The sequence below is a fragment of the Rhipicephalus sanguineus genome, chromosome 8, assembly GCF_013339695.2.
Source record: "Rhipicephalus sanguineus isolate Rsan-2018 chromosome 8, BIME_Rsan_1.4, whole genome shotgun sequence".
NCBI classification, from domain to species: domain Eukaryota; kingdom Metazoa; phylum Arthropoda; class Arachnida; order Ixodida; family Ixodidae; genus Rhipicephalus; species Rhipicephalus sanguineus.
In genome coordinates, this window is record NC_051183.1 from 70,007,016 (window position 1) to 70,022,642 (window position 15,627).

At 45.1% G+C, this 15,627-nt stretch overlaps 1 non-coding gene across 1 annotated transcript; it reads right to left on the reverse strand.

Moving 5' to 3' along the window:
• Nucleotides 1-1,397: 1,397 nt before the first annotated feature.
• Nucleotides 1,398-10,785, reverse strand: LOC119402806 (uncharacterized). The gene is made up of 3 exons (XR_007417294.1): nt 10,683-10,785; nt 8,221-8,372; nt 1,398-1,882 (listed from the first exon to the last, which is right to left on the reverse strand). It is a non-coding gene; the product is annotated as an uncharacterized LOC119402806 (transcript).
• Between the last annotated feature and the right edge of the window lie 4,842 nt (nt 10,786-15,627).

Below are 15,627 nucleotides of genomic sequence, written 5' to 3' on the forward strand. Positions count from 1 at the left end.
CCAGATTGATTGACAGCCGCTTTGTAGACTAGGCTACGTAGGCCCAGGTAGTCTACGAATACGACAAATCCCATCCACTGATGTTGGTCTACGTAGCACTGTCCAGGCCTACCAGCCTCGACGGCCTATACTTCAACAACGCGTAGGATGGCTTAAGGTTCCGACATGTCGCCGGCTCTGTCGACAGACAATTTGTCGACGAAATGACCGAGGCATCCACGAATTCCAACAGCTCTACTATACCACATACTTCACTACACATGGACCCCTCGTCACCACGATCACGACCGGATCCTATAAGAAGTCATGACCAACTGCTGGTGCTCACTGATCACGGTGATGATGCCCTTGTTCAAGAACTGTCAAGAACTTCTTGCACATATGCACACGGGTTCGTGAAACGTGCGTGCGTTCTCGGGACACGTATAAGCACTACATATCAGCTTACCGCTTCTGGTGTTAGTAATACCCACGTTGCCATTAGCAGCGTTACCCAACCGTAAACAACTGGTTATATAACACAAATGCGGCTCTTCAACATATATATCATCATCATCATCAGCCTGTCTAGGCGCACTGCAGAGCAAAGGCCTCCCCCATGTTCCGCCAGCCACGTTATACCTACAAACTTCTTAATCTCATCTACCCACCTGATTTTCTGTCTCCCGCTCACGCGTTTGCCATCTCTTGGAATTCAGTCAGTTACCCGTAATGTGTACCCAACATATATATTAGTGCGTATAAAATTTATACAAATCTTAAGCGTCATTTTGTAACGTGTCGCTCAGCAAAAAAAGTTACGCCACAGTCACCTACCCGCCGCATGCTTCGCATAACATCGACTCCCACGGTACTTGGGATCTGCCCATTTTTGGTCCGTCTTTTCAAGCAATATTGTTAATTTAGGAAGTAAACGATAAAAAAGAAAAAGAAAAGAGAGGGAGGTGGTTTGGGTCCGCCATGCAACACAGTAATCCTGACGTTAGGAGCTGCTACGCCGTTGCACAATTGGTGGCGAACTAGAATTATCAAGGATCCAATTCGGGCAAGGTCAAATTTCGGTAGGGTCGTGGCAACATACCATCTCAACGTACTATACTACGCATCGCCATTCATTTCCAGCAGAGCCAGTGTCAAAATGTGCATTGCTTATTGCCTTGCCATACCTGTGGTGTCCCCCATTGAGTCAAGCCGAAGCCTCGTGTTCTTCCCTGACATCCACCAAATCTCGAGAGGGTAGAGGTATTTTCCCAATAAAAAAATACCACGCATTAAAATGCAAGAACCATCAGCGTCAAATAATCATAAGTGATGCAGCACACCAATAACACACAAGTGCATGCATGTGTCCACGTTTTCTTATCGAAGAAAATCAAAGAAACAGACCATTTCCCACAAGTATACCCGATTATTCGGTATTTATCGCACAACTGATTCACGTGCCCACCATTTTCCAACTTCTATGTGGCCTGTTCATTTCGAAGAAAATTTTCAGTTGTCGATTCAGTACATCTTCCTTCCACTCTGTGGCGCCGTCGTCTTCGTCTCGTTAGTGGCTAAACAATTGGATGAGCTATGGTAGCATAACGTGTTTCCGCAATCAACAATCGTAATGCGAGCCTTTGTGGTACTAATGCGTTATGGTTACGCGCGTTATGCGATATGGTCATGATGCGAGTCGTTAACGTGGCTTTTCGTTGCGACTGCCGCGGCGCTGCCACATCGCGCACCGCTTCAGCACTTTCTTGATCCATGTTAGGTAGGGCCCCACGCGAGTGTGCACACTCGGCTTGTAATCCTTTTTGCAGAACGTGTACGAGGCTACTCCAACTTGCACTGCTTGTTTGCCGTCTAAGACGGTGAGAGGTCCTCCAGCCAAACCCTGTAAGAGAGATGACAGAAAAGTCTCACCGAAGGTGTTTATGTATTTCCATCAACAAAGGCTACAAATTTGTTAAGGCGAAAGCCTTAAATGTCTCGTTGCCCATCGCGTTGATCTAAAGATGACAGGCGAAAGACGCAGTGCAAAAACCCACGTGAACAAACACCACTATTGACACCATGTTGGGACGCCACCCTACCACTCCATAATGACGTCACTGTTCCATCAACTTATGACGGCATCACGCTGATACCCTGTCATCAAAGGTTGACATAGTCACATGATATTGTCGCTCGGTCAAAGCTGGACGATTGCGGTGGCACTGCTAAACAACGTGAGCTGCTGAAAGCTCCCCTCCGATCCTAGAGGTATTGCAAAATCACGCAATGTGCATAAAGTTCCGGGGGTACTGGGGGATCAATAAAATTGACTCAGAAGAGGAAGAAGAACGTGGGTGTCGCCTTCGAGTCGTCTTGGGTGAATGCATAAGGGACCGCCTGACTTTGCTGCTGGCGCTGTAACGCACTGAAAGTTGAGTATATCTTTTTAATATATGTTTTATTAATTGATCGTGGAGTGTTTTGCCATGTACGTGAATACACGCGACATTGAAATATTCGACGTTGCGAGAACGGGCAATCAAACGAAAAAGTACAAGAATGTGAACATTCTAACCTGAGCCCTGAGCCGTTTAATATTCTCAATAAACGCACGTAGCGAGGTACCCAACCATTCTAAAGATATTTAATCATACAAGGAAGACAGTAGTAGCAAACAGTGGTGTGTCAACATTTCTAGAGTACTATAACAAACGAGGCTAGTACGGTACACAAGGCCTTGTCCCGTACGCTCATCCGCGTCGTCTGTTTTTTCGCGCTACACCTAGGAAGGAGGCCTGTGTGGCGCGCCATTTTGCCTTGCGCGTCAGTAAGCATAGCATCCTACACGGGTATTGGGGAGACGCTGGGGTCACCAATGGGAGCGGAGGCGTTCACATCGAGGTCGTCTTTTGCGAATGTTTCCGCGGCTTTTTTGGTCATTGTGTGGTGCAAATTTGACATAAACGAATCCGTCAAGACTTCTGCGCTCACGCCGCATTGTTCGAGAGCTAGGTCCAGCGTGTGGTAGCCCTACGTGGGGGGGGGGGCATCCGGCACGGCAGCAATGCAACTCTAAGGGGCAGTGCTCCTGGCAGAGGAATTTACTGAAGACCTGGGATGGTGGACAGTGCCCAGCCGAAAATCAAGAGTTACGACGAAGCCTGGATCAAGTGCTAATGGTTCACAAGGCGGGATGGCTGAACGAAGTGGCGCAGGTGAACGGCATGAGGCTAGGTAATCAAGCAACGCATTGTGAATGCGTCGCGAATGCCGTCGATGCCAGAAGAACACATCAAGATAGTCAATCACCCACGGGTGCATTGGATTTGGAGAACGTTAGCCCCACAACGGTGGACAGGGCAATTGTCAAGGCGGCAGGCCTCACTATTGAGCAGGTCAGAGATACTGTTATCTGCCCCAGCTTTATGCAAAACATCTTGGTGGCTAGTACGCCAGAAAGGAACAACGCTGAACGATATGTGATAATCAGCTCAATTATTGCGGCGGACAAGGATTTTGAAGTCAGTGGGTACGAGATCGCAATCCGCTGGCTAAGGCGGTCAAAGGAATGAAGAATGCAGGCTCGATTCCCATTATCTTCGACGGCTTAAGAGTACCCAGTTTTGTAAGATATGGGCCAACCTTGGTTCGGTGTTGCTTGTACTGAAAGCAAGTGGAAATATGTTATGTGTGGGGCAAGCTTAGACATCGGGGGATGTCTGTCCGGCGCCCGATTGTCTTCAATGCCGAGGATGTAGAGCTCAGAACCCTGAAGAGGACTATAGCTGCGAGCCTTTTTGCAAGCTTTGTGGCTGTCGACACCTGACAGCGGATAAACACTGCACACAAATGTACCGGGTTCCCTACGTCGTGCGTTTTCGACGACAGGAGGGAGCCAGGGCGGAGCTAGCAGCGGACTTCAGCCCCCAGGAGCCGCTCTGCGTCTATTGGTGGAGGCGGCGGCGCAGCTGGAGGACGGGCCACCCGGGCTGACAAGGCCAAGGGCGGCATCACCACCGGTCAAAGGCGTGAGCAGAGCCAGGAGCATGTGTATGGTAATCGGGATAAAGATAGGATTGCGCAATTGGAGAAAGAGAATTATACCTTAAAAGCCGTCATTGAAGGGCGGCTTGTAAAAGAGATAGGTGAACTTAAGAGAACCTTACAGTTCGGTAAGAGCGGTAGCTTAGGTCAGGGTAGAAAACTTGATGGCCCGGTTCAAGTACCCAGGTCTTTGGAGGTTGCTAAAGAGGACATGGCCGACGAGGAGTAGCTAGCTACGAAAAAGGGTGCCCTCTCTTCGACTGTACGGGTTCAGGCCAACTTTGGTTCCGAGCTTAAAAAATGGTGGCGAACTTGCAAGAAAGTGAATCGGGTCATTTATAGATTGGAGCGGATAGATGAGCGAGAAAATGTCACGGATCAGAGATGAGGCAAAATTGAAGTCTATCTAAACGTGACGGTGGTTCCTGTTATGGAGCGGGAGTGCACTCGGCCGCTGGCCCAGCAGGATAAATCCCCTAGTGGCATAAAGCTCCACATAGGTAAACCGAATTTACATGGTCAAGATGGAGGGTCTATTAAATAGTTCATTTAGTATTTGGCAGTGCAATTGTAGGGGATTCAATTATAAGAAGGCTTCCCTGCAGCAGTGTGTTAGAACGGGTAGTGTGGAACTTCAGCTCATCATGTTATAGGAAACTCTGACGTCTAGCGTGACCTTAACCGGTTTCCAAGCGGAGGTTAAAGGTAATGGACAGGGCAGAGGGCTCGCAACACTCATTAATAAACGGTTGGCGTGTGTTAGGCATGACCTTCACATGACGCATTGCAGGATTGAATGTATTATGGTGGAGGTAATTTTAGGTCAGCAAAGGGCATGTCAGTGGAGCGTTTACTTGGCTAATTTGTACAGTAATGCCCGAGACATTGAACATAGTTTCAAATCTTTCTTGAACTTGGCAGCCAATCTAGCTAAGGATGGGCCTTTGCTTACTAGATGGGAATTTATTGCCCCCTAATATGTGTGGAAGTATGTCTATAGCACTACTAAGGGAGTCAGGCTATGGCAGCAGGCACTAGGCTTGAATTTACCTCTGATTACACACCCTTCGTATCCCGTTCGATGCAGTACGTCGATATGTAAAGCTTCGACACCTGGTCTAACTTTTTTCGGGGGGTCGTGGATTCATCCTGGTCAAATTGCAATATAGATTTTGGTAGCTATCATTACATATTTATGATTACTTTGATAATGACTAATAAGAAGGAGCGCACGTTCAGGGTTGTTGACTGGGATGCATTTAGGTAAAGAAGAGCGCGGAGAAACGAAGATGAGGGGAGTGCGTTGACCTTGGAACAGTGGACTGGTAAGCTTAAAAGTGACGTTGAGGTGACCACTGAGGAAATTAAGACAGATATTACGCAGAGCAAATAGATAGTCCTCTGGCACATTTGCTGGAAGCGAAGCAGTCAATGTTAGCGAGATGGAAGGGTCAGAGGTTGAACAGAAGGCTTAGCAAGCGTAGAGAAATGGTTAATCGCGAGATTGAAGACCACTGTCGGGTATTGTGCAAGCAGCAATGGGATGAAGTATGTAATTCAATCGATGGTGGCTTTAGGAGGGGAGGCACATGGAATTTACTGCAACCTTTACTAGATGAGACAAACATAAAATGCAATCAGAGGATGGTGATAGGTAAGCTGGTCAATGAGGCGGGCCGAGACTCCACGGAGGAGGAGGTGCTGAAGGATTTGGCTTAGAGACACGTTCCGTTTGAGACCTTGCAGGATACACACGACGTTGTTTTGGATTATAGTGGGAATAAGACTAGAGCTATGGATGACGACTTTACTGAAAGTGGTATAAGGGTGGCGTTGCAGGATCTTTATAGTCGATCGGCATCAGGGCCGGATGGCATTACAAAAAATGTTATGGAATTTAGACGAGGAGTCTATGGAGTTCCTTACGCGGGAGATAAACAGCAGGTGGAAGGAAAGATATTTCCAGGAAGAATGGAAACTTACAACTGCTGTTTTCATTCTAAAACACGGGAAAGCCATAGGGCTTAAAAATCTCAGACCAATTTCGCTGACATCGTACTTGGGGAAAGTCGCTGAGCATGTAATCATTTTAGTATATAGCGTGACGCGTTATGCTGAAGACAATGGGGTCTTTTCGCACTCGATGATAGGATTTGGGACCGACCGCTCGATTCAGGATGTTATGATCAGGATTAAGCATCAGCTACTTGATCGGCGGACAAGGGATACTAAGGTGCCATTTGGACTTTATGTCGAAAAAGCATTTGATAATCTCCGACACTCTTTCATTCTACGGGTGCTGTCAGACTTGCATCTGGGGCAACGGCTTTTCCATTTTGTTAAGGCTTTCCTCATGGATAGACAGACATATCTTAAGCTAGGGGAGATCAAGTCAGAAGTCTTTAAAATGGGTTGTCGTGGTACGCCTCAAGAATCCGTACTCTCGCCTATGTTGTTCATTGTGGAGATGTCAAATTTAGCTCATGTACTGGAAACTGCGGGGGTATTGGCTATACTGTCTACGCGGATGACCTTACACGTATAAGGTGTAGGTGGTAGTGACAGAGAGCTTGAGGCTAGACTGCAGGAGGTGATAACGCTTAGGGAAGAGTGTTTGGGTCTTATGGGGCTCAAGTGCTCCACTAAAAATTCGGAGTTATTATTCTTGAAATCTAGGAAATTAGTTCGTATCGTAGACCGAAGGATTGGCTACCCGAAGTTGAGACTTGCATTACAGTCGATACTAGGAATGAGTTATGCATACCAAAAGTAGAGGCTATGAGAGTCCTGGGCTTGGTAGTTGAAGCAAATGGATCGAATTATATAACCATTCAGCGTATTACCAAGAGGACAGAGAAGGCCGTAAGACTTATCAGAAGGTTCTCTAATAAGCATAGGGGATTAGGAGAAGAATGTGCGATGCGGTTAGTTCACGCATTTATTGTGTGTCATTTTCCTATGTGGCGGCTATGCTAAATTTGAAAAGGGGGAGAAAGCAAATTAGAAGCTTTAATTAGAAAAGCCATAAACGCGGCACTAGGTTTGCCTGTGAAAACATCCAACAACATGTTGTTTCGGCTGGGTTTGCATAATACTTTAGATGAATTTGCCGAGGCTCAGCGTACGGAACAGAAAGTGGTTGCTAGGTACACCAGCGGGTAGGTATATCTTAGAGTCAAGTGGAGAATCGGCGGTTGTCTCGCGCGATGGGGTGCGGCTATATTAGTTAAACGTGAATCTTAGGTCTAATATCATGGTTCGTCCATGTCCGCGTAATGTGGACCCTGTTCACAATGTAGAGAGGCGAATGTCGAAAACTAAGGCTTTGTTGCGAGAGGCAAAAGATCAGGAGGAGGAGTCTGCGTTTGTTGACGCGGAATGGATTAATGATAAAGATGCTTACTCAGTAGTGGCGGTAGATGGCAAAGGGGGCGTTCGCAATGCCCCTTCCGTTTATACGAAAAATCCGGGGGTCGCTGAGCAGGTGTCTATTGCTCTAGCACGCATTGATTCAGGCAGAGTTTCAGTCATCAGTGACTCGCCATCTGCGATTAAAGCCTTCTCGAGGGGAGTTGTTGCACAATCGGCTTACAGACTGCTGCAGGGTAGGGACACTACTTCACATACAGTTACTTGTTTTCCGCCGCACATGAGGTCAGTGGAGGGAGCCCCGCGTAACCTCAACTAAGTGGCGCACAGGGAGGCACCAGGATTAGTGTGCCGTGCACTCTCTGAGGAGGCCGGATCTCCCGCTCCTGAGTTTAAGGACCAGCTGGTAACTTACAACGTGATCACCAAGCACTACTACCGAGGGCGCAGGACATTCCCCTTGCCACATTCTGGGATAAACAGGCCATATGTGGTATATGAAGGCTCCTACGGACACGGACGTACCGTAACCAGGTCGTCATGAATAAAATTAATCCGTACTGCGGGGTTTCAGTCTATTGTAGTAAGTGTGGGGGTTTGCTCGATTTATACCATATGCTCTGGCGCTGCTCGGCATTTGCTCGTGATGGTTCTCAAGGTGAACAGTGGTGGAAACGAATGCTGCACAGTGACGGGCTGGTGGACCATCAGGGCTGTACAGAGGGCCCGTGTGGCGGCAGAGAGGCTTGGCCTCTCAATAAAGTTATTCATACCATACCATACACGGGTATTGAAGAAAGCTTTAAGAAGACTGAGCTTGCTTACCAGCAAAGGGTTCTCTCCATTTGACTGTGTGCAGAATAGGAGACGGTCCCATTTCATACCGTAGACTTTTGGCAGTGCGATATTTTTATCGCACTGTTTGAATGGCACAATTTTCGCCGTCGAATGGTACAGGAATTTGTGCACTTGCTCGTCTTAAAGAAAACAGCAGGTGTTATCGCGTTAGTCGCAGTTTCCCCTGTATATGGTTATAGGCCAAGATGCTCGAGAGTTCTCAGTAACACACAGAAACATGCACACGGGGAGTCAAAAGTTCCCAGTCTACCATCCCATGTAATCCTATAGTAACATGGCCTAAAAACTTTTTGACCACTTTTGTATATACATATCCCCCCCCACTCCCACACACGGGTGTAGCGCAGTTATGTATTAACATCAAGCATGTTAGACGATGTGGCCAACACACAAGAGCCTCGAATATGACTTTGAAACCGTCAGCCAAATGTTACATTGGATAAGAAGCAATAGAGCAAATACACATTACACAACACAATTCCACATCACCATGGAATAAGAAATGGGTGAAGGACATGCAATCAAGTTTCCGTGCTGCAGACGCGCAGTTCAAGCACACGAGCGAATAAAAATAAAAAAAAAAACTGAGCAAAACGTGTCATAGTTTTACTTATCCTATGAATGCTGCAATCGCTATTGGCTAAATAACATGCACGGCATTTTTAAGACAGATTGCATAAAATTAATACTTTGTGTGTATAACGCCGCTCAAAGAGAATGTTAAAAATCGTGCTCGGAATGGAGCGTGAACTATTTATGTTATTTGCTTACTAAATCTGATTGCTTCGAGCACACATCTCAGTACTGTAGTTGGCTCGGCAAAGCGGCACATTGTAAATTTTGCTAAATCGTGCTGCCTTGTTACTTACTGATTAAGTCAATCTTTAGCAGGTGTTAAGTGCGGAAGCAGCATACACCACGAAAGGGTATGTAGTAGGCCGGGGAGTGCAGTCGTATTGAAATTAAGATTAAATTATTACAATTCAGCTAGCACAAACAGGCAACGATGACAATATGGAAGGGAAATTTTACTTTCAGTAAACAACATAATTAATATTCCACTCTTTAGAAATCCAGTCAAAATTTGAAAATGTCTAAACAAATCATATTTTGGTGTAATCGTCGGCTGGGAGCGTAAATACCCATGCGAAGTTCTCTCGCCATGAAGGCTGGCTGTTTTTGTTGCATTCTTGCTTTATTTTAAAATGCTTTCGCTCTCACAACTGGGAAACAGCCAATGAATCCAGCGGTTACATGTGATTAGCGGCAAGTCACATAAAAGCATAGTGTCTAAACTTATAGCCGCGGTGCTCGGAAAACACGCTCCCTTTTGGGTGAAAGAAGCTTTTCGGTAAAGGAAGTCGAGCTTTAGAATCTGTCTTAGTTGATTTGATAGCCTCAATTTGGTTTAAATGTGCGATAAACTCTTGCTTAGCGAGCTTGAAGAGCTGCCTAAGGTGTCGGGAAAGAAATTCGTATGATTAATGGCTGCCTTGAACCGTGCTTCGCACCTTCACTCGTGTTTTGTCGTCGTTAAAGTGTATACCACCTAAGGGTGCTGCAAAAATCTATCCTGTATTATCCTGTCCTATCCGCCCTATACTCGCTTTTCTCGTTTTTCTACCTCGTTCTCAGTTGCGCCGCAAATATTTCGTTATATTTTGAGTCACTACGTCTTTTCTTGCTCTTCCTTTTTTTGTAATATCTCTCTTCTATCATCTTTTATTCTCTTACCCATTCCCCCATCACAGGGTAGCCAGCCGGTCTAATCAATGGCTAACCTCCCTTTCTTTCCGCTTGTTTTTCCCTTCCTGCCTTGCACTTTCCGCTTGTTTTTCCCTTCCTGCCTTGCAACACGTACAATCAGCGTACGTGTTGACCATAGAGATACCATAGATAGAGACCACTATCTCTGAGAAAAATTTGTACTTCAGAACAATTTCGTTGCTGTATTCAGTAGAAATGCTCGGTACATATTAGCGCGTTTCAGAACTGACCGAAAATGTAAATTAAATGCTGCCTGCCCAAGCAGCGGGAATACTTAGCTTTTCTTGTGTGTTGTGGTCGCTAAACTTCTGACTCTCACCGTACAACTCTGACTGTGTCGTGGGCGGATCCCTCGTAGAGACCACACTCGGTTGGTCGAAGCACACATTTTCTGCTGGAGCCACGCAACACTGCTCCCCCCCTCCGGCTCCTTTTTACATGCGCCTTTCGCTCGACGAAAAACGGCCTCTAATCAGCTATAGTCGAGAGCACTCGCACGCATCCGCTCGCACATAGAACATACGATGTACGAGGAGATCCTATTGATTTGGACTTAATACGGAACATCACGGCGACGACAAAAGGGAGCATGGAGTATTCATATAATTTTTGTCGCAGTAGTAACGGGGTATGACAAAAGCTGAACGAATCTCGAACCTTACCTTTTTTTGTGCCCCATTCAGGCGACGCCACCACGGCGCCCTCACGTACAGCACGTTGTTTAGGTAAGCAGACCGGCTTCACATACTCGTCAAAGCGAAGAGGTTCTTCAAGCTTGAGGACGAAAGAAATAATTTGCGCGATAACACAGCCGAATTTCGTACGAGCTTTCAATAAGAGCGTTCGCTTTATTTGAACGCTTCTATACAGCGTACTGCGCCGCTAGTTAGCGCCATCTTTGCCTATTTGCTACCCTTTAGCTACATGGCAAATCATTATCTTCCATTATAAACAAGGTACAATGTTGAGCACGACATGATAACTGGGGCAGTAAAGTAAAACCCCGTGTAGCACATCTAAAGAAGAAAAATAAACCATGGTTGAGTAACTGCTCGTACCACTTCCCACTATTCGGAAAGATGAAATTTTAAAACTTTTATCAGCTTTCCGCTAAACAGCCAAATCACTCGTGCATTGCTTTATGCTTCGTGCATTGCTTTATGAAATCGAGAAAATATTGCAAATTATTTGCTAACTGAGCTATTTGGTTATCCATACTGAAGATAGAAAGCGCAAAAAAGCAGAGCTACAAAGCACAGATAAAAAAAGCACGGCTCTTTCCAGCTCGTTTTTGTGACTGTTCCTGTAGATAGTTGAATGACGCATGACGTCAATAAAATTCAGTTGGAAGTCAGCGCGTGTGCCTTGTGTTTGCTTTGCGTTTAGAAGAACAGAGAGCTGGGCTAGCTGGTAGGTATTCATGTCAAAAAGACAGGTCGTGCAAGCCCCAGCAAAAGAGAGAATCAAGACACCACAAACGCCGACGTTTATGGTGTCTCGACTACTCTCTTGTGGCCGTGTTTGCGTTTAGTAGCCGTGCTTTTTTTCCACGATTTATCTTTAGTGGAAACACGGGCAGCATCTCATTTCTGAATTATTTATAAGTGATGGCCCGCAAAGTCTGTATATAATTTACGTGGTATGAATATTTCTCTTTTTGTCGCTCACAAAAGGTTGTCGTAATTTGTCGCTCCCTAATTGCCCGAAACATACCTATGGTACCTACCTTATCTCCCTGAGCAGGTTACACACACAAAAAAAAACACGAATTACCCGACAAGGTTAATTCGTAGAATCCGACAGTGCGAATATTCACCGAGTATTTTCTAGAGACAGGAATAATCTGCACACTTCACCGTATCAGTGATAGTCATGGATACATTTTTTTTATTTGCGATATAGACTTGCCCGTAAGGCATAATATTTGTTGTGTATATTTCTATTAAATGTGCGTCGTTAGGCCGATGTTGTGTATGAAGTGAATAAGTGTCTTGTGGGATGTGTTGTCATGTATCCATCGGTCATAAATGTTTGTGTCACTGTAGCGAAGGCCAGCTTGCAGGAGATGACGGGGAGCGTTCCGACTGTAACGCTTGGCATGTCCATATAAGGTGGTATGCATGTACTTGCATCACCGGAACAGAACAATGCGGGCATGTAGCATGAACACTTATATTTCTAAACACATTTATTCCCTTATTTTCGTGCGTTTTTGGGTGAAACAAGGACGATTTTAGTTTTACTGCCCCACTTAAGAACTGGCTCTGAACTAACAATTGGCATTTAGTTAACGCTGCAACTGACAAACGCTCTTTGAGAAACTGTCTGCCTATAATACTCAATATTTCAATACACATCATGATGTATACCTATTTGACAAACCAGAGAAAAGTGAATGTCAAATGTGTTAGTTGGATTGCACGTCGCTCTTCGTGAATCTTTGTTAGTTTGCGCCTTCTCTCACCCGCAACTATAAATTGAGCGGAAATGTTCTCTTTACTTATTTTTACCCAAATTCCATATTGCATCAACATTAAGTAATGATGAAGATTTGCGTAAACTAATCACAATTCAGGGATGGAATGTTCAGTTTCCTGATTAGAGATTTGTTCTCCATTGTGCCAGTACAGACGACTGCTATGTTATCGGGCCCTCACTAGTGTTGGACCCTGCACGGATGGGAACGAAACGAAAAGTCCGAGGTCTCAATCTATGCGGCCTATGGAGCTACATCAGGCTATGTACAAACAAGCACGAAATCCATGCCACTATTCTGAAGGAATCAGAAGCTTAAGTAATTGTCATGCCAGTACGACAAATAGGAAAACACTCTCGTCGTCCCTGTTTTTTCGCAAGCGTGTGCCTAATGAGCACAGTTCGTCATTCACTCGTAAAGGGGGTCAGCCTACACAAATTACGCTACGTAGAAAGTGAGAATTTGCGCCGAAGGAAGTAAAGAAGCAAGTAAAACTGGTAAAGAACAGAAATTGGGAAGATGGGCCCCTTTTAGCTTTCGCAGTGAACCCGAATTCAAGGAGGCCTGGTTACAGGACATGTTGCATTTCTTCCTGCCCCACAAAAAATTAAAAAAATAAAATTCATCAATCAAACAGTCCGTACAGATAGTTCACCAGCGTAACTGAAAAGTACGGCCCCGGCGTTTACCACCGCGTTAATCCCTACAGCTCATTAAAGTCTTTCTCCGGTTGGTTACATCTGACCAGAAATCTCAATTGGGGTTTACCGCCCATGTGTTGCCGTCATTTTTGTGGACCAGTGGTGAGTAGTGTGATTCATTCAATTCGCTATGGCACATACGTGTTTTCCCGTGGTTTACTTCCTCATATTTAGTGGACCAATGGTGAGTAGGAGGAGGCATGCACAATTTCAGCGCCACATACGTGCTAAGAGTTTTTCGTACGTAGTTCGGACAAATTTTGGTTTCACCTAATCATATTTAGCTTCACTGTTAAATGAATCGGCTTCAAAGAATATACCACAGCAAAATGGTGCCAAATCGACGCCTCTCAATTTTGTATAGACGGCCGCAATTGGCAATGGGACACTGCGAGCGGGCCTTATGAAACCACCAATCTGATATATGAGAAATACAAACTGTAAGTTACCCTCCCCTATCGACATTCGTAAATTGTCAGCATCCGCGCTTTTCATTTTTTTCCTATGCCGACAACCACCGTCTTACCATGATCAAGGCGACGTCATTCATCCAACGTTCACCGTCCAAATCTGGGTGGTAGAAAATACTTTTAGCCGCTAGGTACGGACCTCTCTGAGCCACTGTGAAGTTGTAGTACACTTGCACGAGACTCGGAGTACATGCTCTGAAATGAGACCACCACAAATGATACAGTGCAGTCACATCGTTACATAAACGCCAGTGGTCGTTTCATACTTGCCTGCAATGCATACTTGTAATACATAACCGAATATTGGAAGTACCCTAAATTTGGGGCATTTCTTCGCCTACGCGTATCATTTCTTTGCATTCCCCTACGGAAACGATGGTTCTTTGGCGCAACATGTGAACAGACGGGCCTGCAAGGTACAGCTTGGCAGCACAACTGTGATTCATAAACGTAAATACGATCGCACAATGATCATTACTGATGCTGTAAGCATAGCGCGTGGTCCCCTGCCTTGTGTCAGTAAACCCTCAATTGCCCTGTCAGATAAGGGGCTTGTGTTCTTGGAAAACGGCGCATGCCGTAGGAATTAACCATTTTCTCCAAGGCGACGCAGGCTTTGGCAAAAAGTGGCCGTTATTTTTATTTCTATCGCTTTTATTTTTATCGCTGTGTTCTCATCTCCGATGTTGGTACGGAACATTTATCTGTATATATATGTCATAGCTTTCCAAATAAACTTTCAATTGGTAGTATGCGCTTGTCTTCTTGTGTCGCTGTGTAGTTACGTGCTCGTATTTAAAGTATCATTATTCATCAACTTTCTCAATCAGCCATTCTGACATGGTTGAGTGACTGACCCACGGATTATGACCCACGGATTATGTGGTCACGTCATCATGTGGCATCATGATGACGTCACATGTTTGTGAAAGCTGTGAAATCACGATGAAGCCCCATATGACATCATCGTGACGTCCTCTCTGATCCCGTGGTTTATTGTGACATCCGTGTTAGCATGGTTGCCGCCGACGCCAATGATCACGTTTCGCGTTTGATGAGGCATCTAAAGCGTTCCCTATAATACGCGGCGCTATGTGTCGCGCACGCATCCCACGTTCTTCAGAGATGAATGCGTGTCACATCACTTGAGGTGGCTCATGCGATACATACAGCATGTTGTGTTTTACATGTATACAACCCAGCTACAAAGAAAGTGATCATGTAAAGCTTAACGTAGTAAGCAAGGGAGAGTTATAACGTCTGTTGGAAGCCATTTATATTTCTAAACCTACATATGCATTGTCTGTCTTGAGAAATTGTTCTTATTTGCACACGAGTCAAAGTATTTTCTTATATGTTTCAAATGTTGCCCTAGCAGAGGCTTTCGATTTGCTACAAACGTTCCTAAGGCATTTTAAGAATAGTAGCGGACAAGGTACCTTATGCGGTAACCACAGGACGCTGTCCCATTGGTGAGGCAATGAGCTGATGTCAGCACAAATCTTGGGGATATGATGCTCCCTGAGCACCCAAACGTTCCCTTTTCTTTTTGCTGCCATGGATCGAATACGGCATATATATGCACCTAAGTATAGTAGACGCGGGAAAAAAAATGAAAATTACATTCATTTTCTGAAGGTACCAAAATAGGCATTCCTTAAATGCTCCAAATATTAAACTGTGTTAATATTCAACGTGAACCTACAATATGATTACGGTGAATTCCGTAATACCAAAAAATACCTGTGCTGAAAAAGGAACTTTAAACAAATTTTATTCACTGAATGAATGTTTACTGCTTACGTAATATATGCACATGAAATAGGCATTAGATGTTAAAAGTACTTTCGCGCGTATTTTTGTTTCTGTCGATGAAAAAAGAACATTGCTGATTCACATGGTACACGAGAGAAGGAAAGATACTTCCACGATCCATGGTTGGAGCAGCCTTTTAAGGATC